Source organism: Rhinolophus sinicus, chromosome 14 (assembly GCF_057876585.1).
Source record: "Rhinolophus sinicus isolate RSI-liver-muscle chromosome 14, RSI-T2T, whole genome shotgun sequence".
Classification (NCBI taxonomy): Eukaryota; Metazoa; Chordata; class Mammalia; order Chiroptera; family Rhinolophidae; genus Rhinolophus; species Rhinolophus sinicus.
In genome coordinates, this window is record NC_142514.1 from 130050637 (window position 1) to 130068373 (window position 17737).

Here is a 17737-nt window from a genome sequence, read left to right on the forward strand (position 1 = left end):
TGGGGTTGTAAAAATTTCAACTTATAGTATTGTGATGGTTAATTTTATGTGTTAACTTGGCTGGACTATGGTGTCCAGATATTTGGTCAAACATTATTCTGGATGTTTCTGTGAGGGTATTTCTGGATGAGATTAACATTTAAATTGGTGGACTTTGAGTGAAACAGATTGCCCTCCCTGTTGTGGGCCTTGTCCAACCAGTCGAAGTCCTGAATAGAACAAAAGACTGATCATATCCTACCGAGAGGGAATTCTGCCGGCAGATGAACTGCAATACTGGCTCTTCCCTGGGTTTCCAGGCTGCTGGCCTATCCTGAAGATTTTGGATTTGCCAGCCTCCATAATTACATGAGCCAATTCTTGAAAATCAATCTCTCTCTCTCTCTCTCTCTCTCTCTCTCTCTCTCTCTCTCTCTCCTATTGGTACTGTTTCTCTGGAGAACACTAATACAAATATTGCCAGTATTTCTTACAGCATAAATCTTTTTGTTTGTTTTTTTAAAATTTTTTTACAATGGGGAACAGTGTGTTTCTCCAGGGCCCATGAGCTCCAAATCATCCTTCAATCTAGTTGTGGAAGGTGCAGCTCAGCTCCAAGTCCAGTTGCCATTTTCAATCTTTAGTTGCCGGAGGCACAGCCCACCATCCCATGCGGGGAATTGAACCCGCAACCTTGTTGTTGACAGCTCGCGCTCTAACCAACTGAGCCATCCGGCCGCCCAGCATAAATCTTTTAGACAACAGTGAAACAGAACTTCATGGTATTTTCTGACAGCGAGGTAACATCTTCTGCTTCCTGTGAAAAAAATAAGACTTAGGCAGCATGATTTTCCTGGTCCTTGAGCTGTGGTTACAAGACTGAGACAGCCTCTGTGGAGAGAGGAGTTTACAAAGGACACAGAAGATAGAGTTCCAGAGAATGAGGAAACTCTGGTTTATTACTAACAGACCATGCTTAGTTCCAGAAAAGACAGGGTAGGAAAACATTTACTTTCTCCAGTAATCAAGAAGCCAAGAAAGAGATTTACTGAGTTGGGACAGAAGGGAAGGGAGATAATGCTTTTCTTGGCCTTCTGGATAACTCCAGATGAGGCTCTTAATTGAAAAGTAGAACTATTTTCTTTATCTGGCTTTGCCATGGATTAACTGTATAACCTTCACTGAGGTACTACCCTTCTCTGGGCCCTCGTTTTCTCACTGTTAAAATAAGGCAGCCGAATTACATAGTCTCTGTAGTCTCTTTCAACCGTGCCCGTCTATTCACCTTAAGCTCTAACCTCTGTGAGGGTGGGCCATCTCTTGTTTACTGCTAGGTACCCAGCACCTAGCAGAGGGCCTAACATATAATAGCACCTAGCTCACAGTGGGCCCCACAAATACTAGTATAAATGAATAAATAAGGACTAAAAAAATCTATCTAGGTAACTTTTGAAGGAGAGGAAAAGAAATCAAGGAATTTCATCTGCAGAGTCATATAAAAGATGTTGTTTTTTAACAAACTTGAAATTTTTATTGCAATCAAAAGGTCATTTCCTGAAATTTGTTGTATATATTCAGAGCACTAGACTGAGGGGGGGGGTCCAAAGTTATTTAAACCAACTATGTGTCCCTCAGGATTTTTTGTTGGGGCAACAGGAAACGCATACCAAAGACGATAAATGACAATAGGAGGACTTTTTTGCGGAACCTGGTCAGTGGTATTTATATTCTAAAGTCTCAGTTTTAAAAGTTCATGGACAGGGGAGGCTGGTTAGGTCAGTTGGTTAGAGTGTGGGTGCTCTTAACAACAAGTTTGCTGGTTCGAGCCCCACATGGGCCACTGTAAGCTGCGCCCTCCACAGCTAGATTGAAACAACTACTTGACTTGGAGCTGATGGATCCTGGAAAAACACACTTAAAAATAAATAAAAGTTAAAAAAAAAAATGTTCATGGATAAATATGAGACGGAGAGGACAAATTGAGCGACCTCTTGTGGTCCCAGTTCTTCCACTCCGTCTTCCAGACACATTCTCTCTCCTAAGCTGACCAAAAAGTGCAGCCGCCTGGTACTCATTTGTTGTCCCATAGATCTCCTGGACCCACAGGCAGATAAAAAACAAACTCCTGCCCCAGATTCTTTAGACAAGTTATACTTTTCCCAGTTCAAGCCAAGAATTGCTCTATATCAGCTACTCCCCACAAGTCAGCTGACTAATGGCTTTTTAGCTTCATTTTACAACAGCCTAGAAAAGTCCTGAGTTTATGGAGAGTCCCTCTGAGTCATAGCTCAGAACAACCTCTACATGTCATTCTATTGGATTTTATCAAGGCCTTCAGCTTTGAGACCAGAGGAACTGCCTTCCTGTTCTCTGATAAAGTGAATGTGGCTCTGGACCCAGAGACAGGCAGGCCTGCTTTCTAGTTCCAGTGGCATCACTTAGGGACAGTGGGTGTTTGATGTCACTTCTCCTCTCTGAGCCTTAATCATCTTCTCTGTAAAGGAAGGACGGTAACAATACCACACAGACAGACAGACAGACACACAACTTCTACCCCAATCCCAACCCCACCCCTGCCACATGGTTATTCTGAGAATTAAATGAGATTACGTATGACAATATTCTGAACTATGCAAATGTAAGTTCTTTTCATTATCAGATTTCAGCTTTGATGAGTCATTTCAGACATCAGTTCTTGCGGTATACTCAGATGTCCTTCTCTTAACTCCACCACCACCTATTTCTCCTTCTTTTCCTTTTCTTGTTTCCTGGAGAAATTATAAAGTTGGTCTTATGCATACTCCTGATGGAGTCTACTCCTATACCTTAGGAGCCATATTTCTGGCTCCATTCTCCCTTCCCAGTCGGGCCTACCTGCTCTTACTTCCTCACTCTGTCAGTAATTAATCAGGCGGGATTCTCCCAGCGCATGCTGTCATCACACACACCTGCATTTCTGACACTGGCGTATTTCATGTTTGATCTAGTTGTTGTCATGTAGAAACCCAAATAACGCTGGACTAAAAATCTAGAGTCCTGTGTTCCAGAATTAGCATTGTTTCTGATTATCCAGGAAGCTTTGGGCCATTCAGTTTGATAAACATCTATTCAGGTCAGGGGAGGCAGAGAGGATGTTGTCTGCTGTGCTCAAAATTTTGTAGGTCACACAGATAAGTAAACCTCCAACTATGAATGATGTGCTATATACAGTGGCACACACACACAAATAATATGGGCACATAGAGGAAGGAACAATTGAATCAACTTCAAAGGTTGCAGGACACCACTTCAGAGAGGTGGTAACGTCTGAGCTAGGCCTTGAAAGATGACTAAGAGTTTACAAGACCAATAAGGAGGCCAGGTAGAAGGAAGAACATTAAGACGTGAAAAAAAATAGCATGAAGAAATGGGAAGAGTTTGGTGTGGCCAGAGCATTGGATATGTGGTAGGGAGGGCAGGAGATGAGGCCAGAGCGAGGGTGGGCTGACGTCGTGTGGGACCTAGTATGCCAAGCTTAGACATTTAGGCCTTAAGTCCTCTTGACTTAAGGCATCCATTATGCAAATCAATGTCTCCCCTGTATACCTAGCATGGCACCAGCTATGTACCGTCCTGGAAAGAATTGGGACAATACTCACTCGAATCATTTTCTGTAGGGTTAGATTCTCCCAAGGAAGCCCAGTCGAGAAAGGCTGCTAAGCAATGGTAAGCTATCCAGTATTTATAGAAAGCAAGTGACATCTTCACGTCACATAGAAACATCAGTCTGGTGACAATGAGAAGAATGTGTTAGTACAGGCAAAGGGTGAGAGATGAACCAAAAATTTGCGGCAATAATTTGTGTGGGTGATGAGCAGCGCTCAGGGTGACGACAACAGAAACGGAGGAAAGGAACGTTCCAGACACATTTGGGAGGCGGGATGGATGGAATACTTCAGTGCTGTCGTCACTGGCTGCCCGGATATGATCTAGACTTGCTTGCTCCGTCCAGCTGCAAGACGGAGCCTTCCCGAAGAGGGCAAGGAGTGCCTCAGCCACAGCCCACCACGGGCAGGCGTGGGGTGTGCGGCCACGAATCTGGGCTCTATTATGCCTCTGGTAAACTCTGCACTAATATCTCGAATTATGACTTTTGTCATTGCCTTCTTGGACATGTCGGTCCAGCCCTCACAACTGACCCTCAGCCTGATTCCCCTGCCCAGCCCCACATTTCCCAGGTGGGACAGCAGCCCTGCCCTGAACTCCTGACTGCTTGGCTGAAATTCTGACACTGCTTCCCTATTCCAACCCATTCTACCAGGAGGCTGGGTCTGCTCCCTACAACCCCCTGCCCCCATGGCTCCAATAATCCTGCAGGGGAGTCAGTATTGCCAGCTACAGTACTGCTTAACCTCAGCTTCCTCCTTCTGCCTGATAGGCCTGTGTTGCTGAGGGTCCATCATGCCTCACACCTAAATCCACTCGAGCCCAGACATCATCAAACCTTATCTGGGACCCGTTTTCGCATTTGTAACATGAGGGGTTTATACCAGGTGACTTTAAGTTAGTTCCCTTCCAACACTAACATCCTGTGTTTCTAAGTAGGCCAACTGTAAAAGAAGTCTGCATTGGCACAGAACAATTGAGGCTGGGAGCGAGTGAGTCAGACTCAGCAAAAATGTCAAGCTAACTGTGAGGCCAGGAGATTAGAGTGCAGCCTGCCTCTGGGCAGACGGCAGCTGGAGACTCAAGCCCCAGATTAGCCGACCCAGACAGCTGTGTGGACAAGATGCCCGGTGCCACACCCAGTGTATTAGTCACGTTGATGTTCAAGGAATTAATATCACTTTGTGTGCTCACAAAGGACAACATTTATTTATGGCCTAGAGCTACTTAGTGTTGTGACTGTAATTCTAGCTCTCTCATAGTTAGTGCTGGTGGTTTTGGACTCAATATTATCCCATTAGTAGTTTGCCCAGTTTCTTGAAATAACCATCCGGTGAGTATTCCCTGAGCATCTGGCTTTACTCCCAAGATTTCCTTCGTTTCTCCCAGGTGCTTCTCGGGGTGAGTGAAGGAAAGAATACAAGTCTTTGGAGACCAAGCTTTGAACCCCACAGCTACTTACTAGTCATGGGATTTGGAAAAGTGAGTTTCTCTCTCTGAGCTTTAGAAATCGGATAATACCTGCCTTGCAAAGTCCAGGTATTATCCAGGTAGTAGCCCAGATTGAAAGTGCCTGGTACACAGAAGGTTCTCAATAAAGGAGTTCTCCCTCATACCAGCCTTGCTGCCTTCCACCTTCTGAAGTCTCTTTGCCCTCAGGATTGTTTCTTCTGGGATTGCCTGGCTATTTCTCTCTCCTACTGGAGCCTGCAAGGTCCCTACCAGTCCACACAAGTTCCAGCTTCAATTCCAGACCTAGAACATGCTGACTCAGAACCAGTACTTCCTAGGGGTTTTTCATTTTCCTTTTTTCTGGTCAGGGCTGAGCCATTACAGGCCAACAAAAATGTTGGTCAGAAGATGAGATCATAGTTGAAGTCTCTAAGAGCTCCATTGTCTCAGCTCCAGGGTCTATTACATTGAAGATGTAAACCAGTGCTGTGATTCAGGGCAGGGCCAGTCAGGAAATTCCAAGAGACAGTGCTGAAGTGGTGAGGGTGGGTAAAGCAAGGATGTCTCCAGTCTGCTGAGCTCAGGAATTAGCTGTGGGACACATATCTTTGGCTGGTGAGGGACTAACGTTCTTCTCTCAATAGAAATCCAGTATAAGGAACCAGTATAGACATGGCCTGTAAGAGTCTTAAAGGTCATTTAGATCTACCTTCTTTTATACAGATGGAGAAACTGAGGCCCAGAGGAGGGAAATGACTTGCACAAAGCCACAGAGAAAGGGCCAGAATTGCACCTAAACCCGTGTCTCTAGATTCTAGGTCCATAACTGGGTCCATTATCCTGTGAAAAAATAGTGATTGTTAAAAATTCAACCCATTGTGGACACTTAGTCATTTTGATTATTGAATAACAAGGGGAGGGAATGCATGCTAAAAGGGTATCTAAACAGGAGAGCATTCACTAATTCGCCAAAAATTTGTTGGGTCCCAGAAAGTAAGGAAAGGTCAAATTGTGAAGGATATTAAATGCCGTGCTTAGGAGTGTGAGTTCTATTTTGTAGGCATCACGAAGCCACCAAAGAGATCAGAGTAGAGGGTTGACATGATTTGTTTTAGAGAGATCATTCTGGCAGTAGAGGAAGGATGGATTGGAAGGTGTCAGGTTAGATACACGAGCACATAGGGAATTTCTAGAGCAGGCTTGGCAAGAGATGACTGATGGAGGTCTAAAGAAGGGCAGTGGCAGTGAGGGCAGGGAGGAAGCAGGGGACCCAAAGGCCACTTCTTAAAGGTAGTCAGTGGGGCCTGTGCTCAGTGGGATGACAGGTGGGCCAGGTGGGACAGAAGGCCCTAGACTCCTGCCCAGGGTCCCAGGTTAACCAAGCAGGTTTCACTCTTGGCAAGGTAGCTGTTTGGTGATCAGGCATTGGGCTGGCCACACGCTGCTAGTAGCCACTAAGAGTCACTGACGCTCTGGCTGTGTGATAAACCAAGACAGACAGGGCATCTGTCTTCCCAGCAAAGTGCAGCAAAGCTGGTTGGTTGTAACACACGGATAGGAAGTCCTGGAACAAGTATTATATACCTAGAGGCTTTCAGTAAGGATAAAAATTCTTAACAATTAAGCCTTCTTGTTTCTACACCTTGTCTGGATACTGAATATTTCCTGGTAAAAAAGGTAAGTTTCGCTCACTCTTAGCTAAGGAGGTCATGCGTTGTAATCGTTAATAACACAGAATTTGGTGTCAGGTGGCCCTGGGTCTGAGTCCAGACTGGTACTCACTAGCTGTGTAAACTTGAGCAAGTGACTAAATCTCTTTAAGGTTCCTCAACCATAAAATGGGGATAATAGTAGTACATTGTGAGGGTTGTTGTCCTATTGATATGAGGTAACGCGTTTTAAGTGCTCAGCACAATGCTTGCCGCTGTGCAAGTATTTGAGCTGTGTCAGCTATTGCTAATTTTAATAATTCTACTGAATTATTTTGTAGCCTGGTGTAGTTTTTTAAAGCTCACTTTCTCAGCATCAAAAAATTTGTGTGCAACATATTAAAATGCCTCCTCTTTGGATATTGTGTTTTAACTACAATTTAAAGACTCATGGATGAATGGTGGAAGAGCCAAACGTTGAACACATCCACACGCAGATTTTATAATGTGCAGTAAAAACATTTGTGTTACTTTCCAAATATTTTGTGTTCAAAAGTGATTTTTCTGTTAGTTTGCTGGATGACTTCAAGTAAGTCCCTTTAACCTTTTTAGCTTTTTGGGGCTTCCTCTGCAAAATAATAGATGACATAGTTTCTAAAGATCCTACCAATTCTAAAATAAATATATAGATTTATTTTGTACTCTAATTACATAGTATTAGGTTGGTGCAAAAGTGATTGCAGTTTTTGCAATTTTTTAACCTTTTAAACCACAATTACTTTTGCACCAACCTAATACTTACATAGCTGGCTGTAGCAGTAAGAGTAAGCCGAACCCCAGTTATTTCTAAAGAATCTCTAGGATGCTTCATGATCATCAAGGATTATTGCCAAGAATCTGACTACCATCAACATAATGTTTGCACTTATTTATCTAATGGTTTGACCTGCAGCATCTGTAAGGATAGTCGTAGCTGACAAGCAGAAAACTGGAACCAGAATTTGAGTGCCTGTGCACTTTCTGGTCCTTGGGGCGAATGCAACTTTTGTGTGTGTGTGTGTGTGTGTGTTCTCATTTGTTCGTTGTATTGTCAAAGCTTCTCTCTGAGAGTAGTTTTTGGTGATAAGTTGATCAGTTTGGCAAAGTCCTGGGAACAGGTTAATAAAGATCATCTTCATGTGCTAACCGGTCAGGTCCAGCTGTAGGTTACCCCCCTAGCCTTTTCCCCACTACTTCACTTTCGCACACTCTAATACAGCCAGACTGATATGGACTGTTTCCTTAGATCCTATGTGTTTACTGCTTCCTGTTTCAGTAACACCGCTCTTAATCAGGAAACACTTCTCTCCTTTTCTCTGAATTCTTCCTCCAGTCTCACTGTCAACATTTGTATGTCCAAATCCTTCCCATCCTTCAAGGCTTAGTGCAAATGTCACCTCTCCACAAAGTGTGGGTAATTTTTCTCTTTAGGTGCAGTGAATATCTCCCTCAGCTGAGCTCCCAGAACACTTTTGATGTGTACCTCTCAGATGGTCCCTGGCAGGCAGAATAGCACAGTGGTCAGGCACCCAGGGTCTGCTTGAGTTCAAATCCCTATTGGCCCCTTAGCTGTGATTCTGCGCAAGTTATAAACCTCTCCATGCCTCAGTTTCCTCATCTGTAAAATGGAGCTAATGGGAGTACTTGCCTCCTAAGGTTTTTGTTAGGTTTAAACAAGCCAATAAATGTAAAGCACTTGGAATAGTGCCTTGCCCACAGTGAGGGTTTAATAAACGCCAGCTATCATTATCACTCCTCTCCTTCCACCTTATTTTACAGATATAATATTCCTGCCTTATGGTTCCTCCTAGACTCTACATTCCTTGAGAGCAGGAGGCTTTGTGCCTGCTTTGTTTTGTCTTTGTAACGCCTGTTGTACCTAGAGCCTAGCACACCAAACCAGTTATCTGACAGATTTTGGAACACTGAGCCTAAGTCCTACCTCCTTTTTCATCCCTAATAGTCACAAGATGACTTTAACCATGAAATAAACGTTTCCATGAATTCAAGCAACTTATGGTAATTAAATGTCAAGTTGGACATTAGACTAAACAGTCTGTAGTCAGTTGCATGCTAATGCATGTGGTAGGGATGGGGCTTTTTAGCGAACGCTGCCTGTGGTGTCCCGTTACTTGACCCAGGGCGCCCAGCTCCTAATCCTGGCCCCATGCCACTGCTCCAAAAGATTCTATCACCTTTTCTTGCCATGGTTGTGGGTCAACCTGGCTGCAGCCGCCCATGCATAACGAGGAGCAAGGCCACTGCAGTGCACAGGTCACTCTGCAGGGAGCAGCCTCACCCAGGAGCCATTGGTGAACGAATATGTACTAAAGGAAAACATGATGGATTATTCCTGCAGGACAAAGTTCAGGTGTAGACAAGATTTCAGGTCAAATTCAGATCTGTTTCGGAGATATTTTCCACAGATATTTCCCACATCTTTGCAGAGACACTTCTTGGTCTGCTTTCATGGATTGGTGCCAAACAGCAATTTACCCAACACTGTGATTCATTTATTTGTTTTCTATACACTGTTTGACTTTTCTCGTATTTGGCTTTGGCTGAGGACTCTCAGCATATGCCTTATGTGGCTAGTCAGTCAGACTTTTTAGTATTTTTGGATCTTATTACAAAAAAAAAAAAAAAGAAAAATCAGACCGGAGGCCAGGATTTTTCTAATAATAAACCAGGGACTACTCATCTTCTTTTTCGTGAGTATTAACTTCAATTTAGTTCTTCTCTTCTGTGAAATTTCACAGCGTTAATGTTAAAACATAATTGAGGTCAAGTATACTATCAGCTCCTGGTGTGTCACTAATAGTTGCTAGTTCATGAATAAAAACCATACAAAGTAGCACAGGCCCACAGAAGTGGGCCTGGAGAAATTAGGCCAGACAGGGCTCAAAGAAATTAAAGTATGAGATCCTGCCTTTTCCCTGTCTCAGGAGCAACACTTGTCTTCTCAACACACCTTAGACACAGGCAAAGTAAACACTGGCCTGTCGCAGAGAGGGGTACTGAAGGGCTCACACATTGGTTCTCCAACCTGTCTCCTACACTTGCCACTCCTACCTCTGGAGTGGCATTCCACTGGCGGAAGTTTTTTCCAGACTTCAGTCTCTTCCTTCTTTTCTTCCTTCCTTCATCATATGTTTGTTTGTTTATTGATTGATTGATTGATTTTAAACTTTTATTTATTTTAAGTGTGTTTTTCCAGGACCCCTCAGCTCCAAATCAAGTAGTTGTTTCAATCTAGTTGTGGAGGGTGCAGCTCACACTGGCCCATGTGGGGATCGAACCGGCAACCTTGTTGTTAAGAGCACTGCTCTCAAACCCACTGAGCTAACCGGCTGCCCCTCATCATATGTTTATTGTTGCCACTATGTGGAGGAACTGGAGAGAGAAAAACTGAGTAGGATACAGAGTTTTTTGTCTGGTGTGAAGACCAAAATAGGGAGATGGTTAAAACTCTGTGTACTTGACAAGCATCATGATAGAGCTTTACCTGTGGGGCTGCTAGAGAGGTAGGAGGTGATTTCAGAGAACAAGATGTCACTAAAAATCTCGAGTGGAGGGATGAAGTGATGCATCTCACAGAAGACAAGTAAGATTAAGAAAAGAAAATGTTGAGTACAGACACTTGTGACAAGCTAAAGCTTTAAGCTCGCTACTGGTTATGAACAAAGTAATGTAGTTATGAACAAAGTAAAGCCATCAAAAAGCTGGGCAGAATTTGACCCACAAGCTAAGACTTGACAGGGAAGTGAGCAAGAATGGACAAAGACTGGGAACCTGGACAACTTCCCAGGAGGGACTGAAGTTGGCTCTTGGGTTTTGGAAGAACAGCGTAGGGCATTGAGGCCAGAGGTGGAGGTGCCCTGCGACAGGCACTGAAAGAGGTCAGAAAATGTCAAGCAAACTTTGCCAACTTGGTAATTTTGAGGAAAGTGGGTATTGGCTTAGTCTTGCACAGTGATATGACAGAGGGAAGCCATAAATTAAATCTAAATTAATGTGGTTTATGTAAGTAAAATACACAAAGCAAGTGTTTGGCTTCAGGACTAGGAAGACTGTTGTATTCTCGAATTCTAACCACTCACCACTGCACTGTAACCCCAAATAGCATATGCTCTTCCTTCTTCTTAGAGAACCTCTTCTTTGACCTTCAAAGCTTGGCACAAGTGTCCCCTCCTTTCAAGATGGTTCAGACTATTGAGTATGCCTGCTTTAAGCTCCTATAGCAATTAGCATATCCCTCCCATTGGATTGGCACTCATCACATATGACTGTCCCTGTCTATTGACTTTTCTCTCTTCCACTCCATGAGTCTGTGAGCTCTCTTTCTGAGGGCAGAGATTACCCTCCTTCCCTATATCCTCAGGATGTAGCCAGATTAGAACATAGTATCTGCTAATACATTTCTGTGGGTGGATGGATGGTTCCGTGGTTCTGTGGATATATGGATTGACTGAACAATTGGATGAATGGTTGGCCCAAATCAGTAAGGATTCGCATTCACCTTCGGAATACAGACCTCAGGGAGTGGATGCTCAGAAAAATGCTAAACATATTTTAATTCTGTGGCAAACCATGGATAAAAAGCAGGTGCCTCGGTCCAGTTTAAACCTAGTTGTAATTTTGTGTGCTTTATTTTCCTGCTCATATGAGCACTATAATTTTAGGTCAAGGTTTGCTTAGTAGGCAGGTTTCAAAGATGTGGAAGTAAGAGCAATCTAATCGAGGAGCCAGGAGGTCTAGCCTCCCTTCCTGATGCCCCACCAGCTTCCTGATTATGTAACCCAGATGAGCCTGTTATCTCTGGATGCTTCCAGTGTCCCCGCCACCAGTCTTTCTCCTTGGCACTCCATCCTCCATCCAGTTACCTTTCCTGAAAACAAATTAATCATCGTGTTTTTGGCTTGAAAACCCCTTTGATGCCTCCAGAACGAAGTCCCAACTTCTTAGCAAACAATCAAGGAATTTTTAGTATCCCTCCAGGCTGATTGATCCTTTATCATATCCTTTATATTCAGTTACTCCATGGTCCTCCTTCCCCTAACCAAGCTGTTTTATGCCTGTGTTTTCTCCACAGGCTGTCTCTGACGTCAGCAGTGATCGTCCACCCCCATTTCACCTGTAAGCTCTGGTTTGTTCATCTCTTAAGACTCAGCCAATGGAGCCCAAGAGTTGCTTTCTCAGCAAGGCTCTTCTAACTCTTGCAGAGAATGTAAGCACCTCCTCTACTCTGCTCCCAAAGCATTTTAACTTGTTTGTCTCAGACCACTTATAACCCTGACAGAAATTATTTGCTTACTCATCCATCTCAGTTGCAAAACTCTGAGTTCCTCTAGGTCAGGGGCCATTGTCCTTGTATCTCCCCTCTAGTTGCTAGCACTTAGGAGTTTCTTTAATATATGCTGGCTGAAAAAAAACCTCAAAGTTGCATGAAATTTTACATGTACTGTCTCCCTAACTGTGGCTATTACTCACCTCTCCTCCATCTTCCTGTGAAACTAAAAATAAAGATTGGGTTTTTGAGCACTGATAAGCATCGGGGACTATTCTATACACTTTTTTACACAATAATTTCATTTAATCCTTATCTCAGCCCTGCATACTGTTACTTTCCAGATAAAGAGACTGAGGCCCAAAGAGGTTAAATATCTTTCCCAAGTCATAATTAGTAGATGGTGGAGCTAGGATTTACACCGAAGCCTTGCAGACTTCAAAGCCATGGCCTTTCCACATCACCTGCTTCCTCAAAGGCCTGACATGGTACGTCCTCACTTGGTATGTAATTGCTCTGAACGGCATTGCCTCGGACCGCAAGAGCCAGGCTAACTGACTTGCAGCTGGGGCTGGCCATCTCCACAGCCCATTCGTGAAACTCCAGACAGCCCCACCTACATGCTGGCGCACATAGAGACAAAGCCCAGATCCTTTTCCTGGCAGGAAGCTGTGTCTTCTAATACATGGAGCCGGTGCTCCACTTCCTGGGATCAGATGGAGTCCTCAGCACAGAGGCCGTCTCACAGCTCATCGGTTTGTCCCTGATGTCCAGCCCAGAAACTGTCTGCTCCCTGGATCCCTAGAGAATGAGAAATTATTGGCTTCTGGGTTGTTTTTCTGGTCACTGGGCCCTCAAGGTGAAAGGTCTGTTGGATGGAAGTGAACAGGCCAAGTTTATCCAACCCAGCAAGGCGTCAGGCAGCCTTGAGCCACATTCCGTTAGGGCCCGCAGAACAGCTGGGGCTTCTTCTCCTCAGCATGATACCTGCCCTCTAAGGATGGAGGTCTTCCTGCCCCACCGCGCAGCTGATATAAAGCAGAAATCCCACTGCGAGCTCCCTTCAGGCTGGAGACTGCACAGAGCCCTCAGAAATTTCCTCTTCTCCTTCTGCTTTCCACTGCCACTGCTAAGCCTTCAGCTTATGGGAAGAAGAGAGGCTCACAAAAGGATGTGTCTTCTTGTCTTGAAAAATGTCAGGACATTTAAGAGAATGTAACACAAGAATATAAAAGACATAGGAATATAAGAGCAAGCGAGAGGGGAGAAGAGTAGTTACGTCCTCGTGAATACCTGTTATGGACCAGCCATTTTACACACATCATTGCATTTAGTCATCAGTGTAATGTTTCCCCCCATTTTAAAGATGTGCAAACTGACTCTAAGCACAACAGCATATTTCCTTTTATTGATAAAAAGGATGTTGTGAAACCTTTGACCTTTTGCCTGTGAATTAGTGACTGGAGCTCAGCCAGAGAGGGTGAGGTGGCTGGGACACAGCCCTCCAGGTAGAATCCTTTCATTAGTCACATCTGATCATTGTCTGAGACCGTGATATCTTGTCCTGTGTGCTCCAGCTGGAATCAGGAATTTTATCTGGGCTCTAAACCCAGTTGTCAAATACTGGGAAAAGGAAATGGTTTGAGTTTTACAAAAAGAGCCTAGAACTAGGAATTTGAATACATTTGCTCGAGTCCCAGCTCTGCTCCTTAACATCTGTGAGATCTTGACTTGGTTTTCTCCTGTGTAAAGTGGGAACACAAATGACTGATTTATCTTAGGATTTTGTAAGGATTAAATGAAATATTGAATGTGGGCTGAGAGATCTGGCCTATCTGTAAACGAGCCACATTCTTGTCCCTTTCTATGGCGCTCCATCATGATTGGACAGCATCCCATGCTGCAAGTTAGTTTTTCTCCTATTCTCATCCTGCCCTCCCACCACCCAAGCTACATGAAGAGCAGTTTGGTGTGGAGGAGGAGCACAAACCAGGAAATGGCTGATGTGGGTTTGAGATCTGATTTTATTAATTACTGGCTATGGGATGTTTAAGTGAGTCACTGTGTCTCAATTTCCTCATCTGTTGAATGGGGATGATATTAGAACTTACATCCTGGTGTTCCCATGAAGACTATATGAGAGAATGAATGCACTACTGTTCTGTCAATTCTAATGTGCCATACGAATGGAAGCTACTCATTTAACAAAGTGTTCTGATGGTAGGCCAGGCATGTGCCAGGTGATGAGGATACAAAGACACTAAAACAAGATCTCCATTAAGCTCACAGTCTTAGGAGGAGACAGACATGTAAACAGGTAATTACAACACAGTGTGGTAAGTGCCATGACAGGGAAGGAGCAGAAGTCTCGAAGCACAGAGGAGGGGCACTGTATTAGTTATCTATTGTTGTAAAACAAATACCCCAAAACTGTATAGCACTTATAGTCTCACATATACACTGAGAGTCAGGAATCCGGGAATGATTTAGCCAGGTAGTTCTGGCTCAGGGTCTTTCCTGGGGACAAGCTATTGGTCAGGGCTGTAGTCTCTGCAGACTGGACAAGGGCTGGAGAATCCATTTCCAAGCTCAGTCACATGGCTGTTGGCAGGATGCTTCAACTTGAGGATGGGTCTGCTCAAGTCATGACTTTCCCCAAAGCAAGTCATCCAAGAGAGACAGTGTGTGAGAGAAAGCACCCAAATTATAACCTAATCTTAGAAGTGCCCTGCTACCATTTTTGCCATTTTCTGTTGGTCACAAAGACCAACCATGGTACAACGCAGGAGGGGAATACACAAGAGTGTGAATTGCAGAGGTGGGGATCATTGGGAGCCATCTTGGATGCTTGCTACCACAGGCAGTCAACACAATGGAAGGAAGGAGGAGTCAGGAAAATTTTCTGAAGCTGAAGCTCAGATACAGTTTTACGACTGCTTGCAGTTTCTGCTGGATGCTGGACTAGTAAGAGAGAACTTTCTTTTCTATTCAGAGTATTCTGCTATTAAATGGAAATTATATTGTAGGTCATATAGAGCAAGCTTAGTGCTGTTAAGAGGTGGTAATGACTGGCTGGTGGGAGCATCTTCCAGCTGGGTCTCCACAGAGGCTGCTCCCTGGTGAGATCTGGCCCCACAGGCCCTGGCATGGTCCTTTAAGTCCATAGCCCACCCAGAGCTGACCACTAATAGCCACTACCCATCTCCATTAACAGTGCACCTCACATTGTACTGCAAGCATGTGTTTGCATGTCTGGCAATCCCTTGACTACCTTGAGCTGGTGGGGAGCATGTTTGCAATGCAAGGTCTCAGCTCCCTCTCCCCACATAAGAAGGCAGAATATGGTGAGGCCAACAAGGAACAATGGTGCCATAAATAGGGGAGTCATACCACTATGTTCTCGATGGCAGCTGGTCGAGACACAAAAGCAAACATCCGACAATACCCCAATGAGGGGTCTTCCTGCACTCCGGTCTCCCTAGTGGCCGGGCGAGACACAGGAAGTAGGATCCACACGATCCGCAATCAGCCATCCACGCTTGCTAACCCCACTTGCTAGCCATAATCCGCCGACCGCTTCTCTGCCAACCAACAAACCCCTTGCTAACTGCAATCCGTGCTTCTCTTCTCTACCAACCAACCAACCAACCAACCAACCAACCAACCAACCAACCAACCAACCAACCAACCCCCTAGCATAGCCACGGCAGGTATGTTAGTGGCTAATGGCTAACTGGTAACAGCTGATGGCCATCTAATAACTGAGCCAGTGCCTTTCCATGTGAGGCCAAGAGCCTGGAAACTGCTCTCTGGGACTCTGTCCCCACAATGTTTGGTGCATGGTTGTGTCCAGCATCCAGCAGAGCACTTGGCACTGTGTCTCACTGTTCGATGAAAGAATTAATGGAAACTGAGTGAATGTAGGGTACACTGTAAATGTCATAGGGTCTATGCAGTTAGGTAATTAGTACAACATTTAAGGATCCATGCTAGGTGTATCCTGAGTGTCTGGCCCTATACTACATGTTTTTCATGCATTCTTTTATTTATACTCATAGCAATCATATGGTAGATAGTATTATCCTCATTTAACAGATGAGGAAACTGAGGTCACATCGTTAGAAAATGGCAGAGCTTGGATTTGACCCCAGGTCTGTCTGACTCTAAAGCCTGTGCAAAAAATCATGTCACATCTGGTAGCAGATCTTCCCAAACGAAAAATTGCAGATCTGAAGGACTTGGTGATTAACCAGATAAAAGAAACTTAGACAGCTTTAAGGAACAATTTGATCAATATCTAAAAACCAGGTGTCTCCCCTTTGGACACACACACACACACACACACACACACACCTACCTCTTATTTTTTTAGGAAAGCCCAATGTAAGTCCCATGTCTTCCAGGAAGCCTTTTTGACTCACAGAGACGCTCCTCTCCCTAAACTCCTGGGGTATTTGTTATAGTGTTGTTCAGCTGACAGTTAAATGATATGCAGTCTTGATTCGTAGTTCATCTGTTTTATAACTCAGGTCCGTGGTTTCCTTCCCTATACAGGGAGGGAGGAGCTGGACTTCTCAAAGACATTTTCTGGCTTGTACATTGGAGGAGGTATTTCCTGACTCCCAGCCGGCACAATCACCTCCATCCGTGCCTCTGACAGGACCCTCACCTTGCAGGGACAGCTTATTGTTGCACGTGGCAGGAACTCACTAGCATCAGAGCTTTTGTCTGATTATGTTGGAAGAGCTTCTTTCTACTGTCTCCTGATGACCCTATGCACTTGGGGACTCTTTCAGAGTCCCAGCACCTCGCACAAGGCCTGGAACACAGTAAGCTCTCTATAAATGTTTCCTGGATAAACACATGAGTGAATAAATAAATGAAGTAGTGGTGATGACTATAACCTTAATGAAAACCTCTAATGTCATTGGCATTTTTAAAGTGACAGTAGTAATTTATTTTACTTGTTTGGTGCTTTGACCTTTCCCAGGCAGCATCTCCTTCAGGCTATTCTCCTTATCCCAGGGCTTCCTGTCTCCAGAACCAGGATGGAACATGTGGAATCGGAGTGGACAGAGCTGTAGACACATGGGCAAACTTTGATTCGGCTTGTTTCAGACTGCCTGCCAACTCATCGCCCTTCTGTTTGGACTTATTACCACATCCTTTATTGCAGATAATTTCATAACATGAGGCAATGCCCCTGCCTACAGCTTTACTTGCACCGGTTACATATGGGACTGGCTTGTTCTCGGATGCCACTACCCATCTCTGGCAGTTGGGATGGGGGTTACGACTTCATCTCCGCAGTGGCATTGCCCCTGGGTCACTGTCACATGGGAGCTCTTTAGGAAGCCTCCTCCAGCAGCTGCTCTCACACAGGGAGACAGGAGACTAGGAGCCCCCCTACTCATCTCCATCCGTGCCTCTGATAGGACCTTTACTTGTTTAACCTTTTTTCTATTTTCTGCCTTATTATTAGGGAGGAAAACAGTGCAGTGCAAAAGAGCATGAGTTTTGCAGCTAGAGCTAGATTTTCATTCTGGTTCTGCCTCTTATTATAATAGTTAGGCCTCTTGGGCAAATTATTTCTTTAAGCCTTCCCTTTCTCATGTGTAAACTAGGAATAATAGTATTATCTACTTCATACGGGTGTTGTGAAGACTGAGTTAATACCACCAAGGGT

At 44.4% G+C, this 17737-nt stretch overlaps 1 long non-coding RNA gene across 3 annotated transcripts in view; it reads right to left on the bottom strand.

The window, feature by feature from the left end:
* LOC109451365 (uncharacterized) overlaps positions 1–16887 on the bottom strand; it is a 63654-nt gene extending 46767 nt beyond the window's left edge. Inside the window, exons 1-3 of one of the 3 annotated variants that reach the window (XR_016018728.1) lie at positions 16409–16879; positions 12672–12852; positions 9389–11652 (exon numbers count right to left, since the gene is read on the bottom strand). This is a non-coding gene — a long non-coding RNA (uncharacterized LOC109451365). Of the gene's footprint in view, positions 1–9388; positions 12853–16408 lie in introns of those variants that run through there. The other 2 variants (XR_012497450.2, XR_016018727.1) reach the window with 2 other exon arrangements.
* Between the last annotated feature and the right edge of the window lie 850 nt (positions 16888–17737).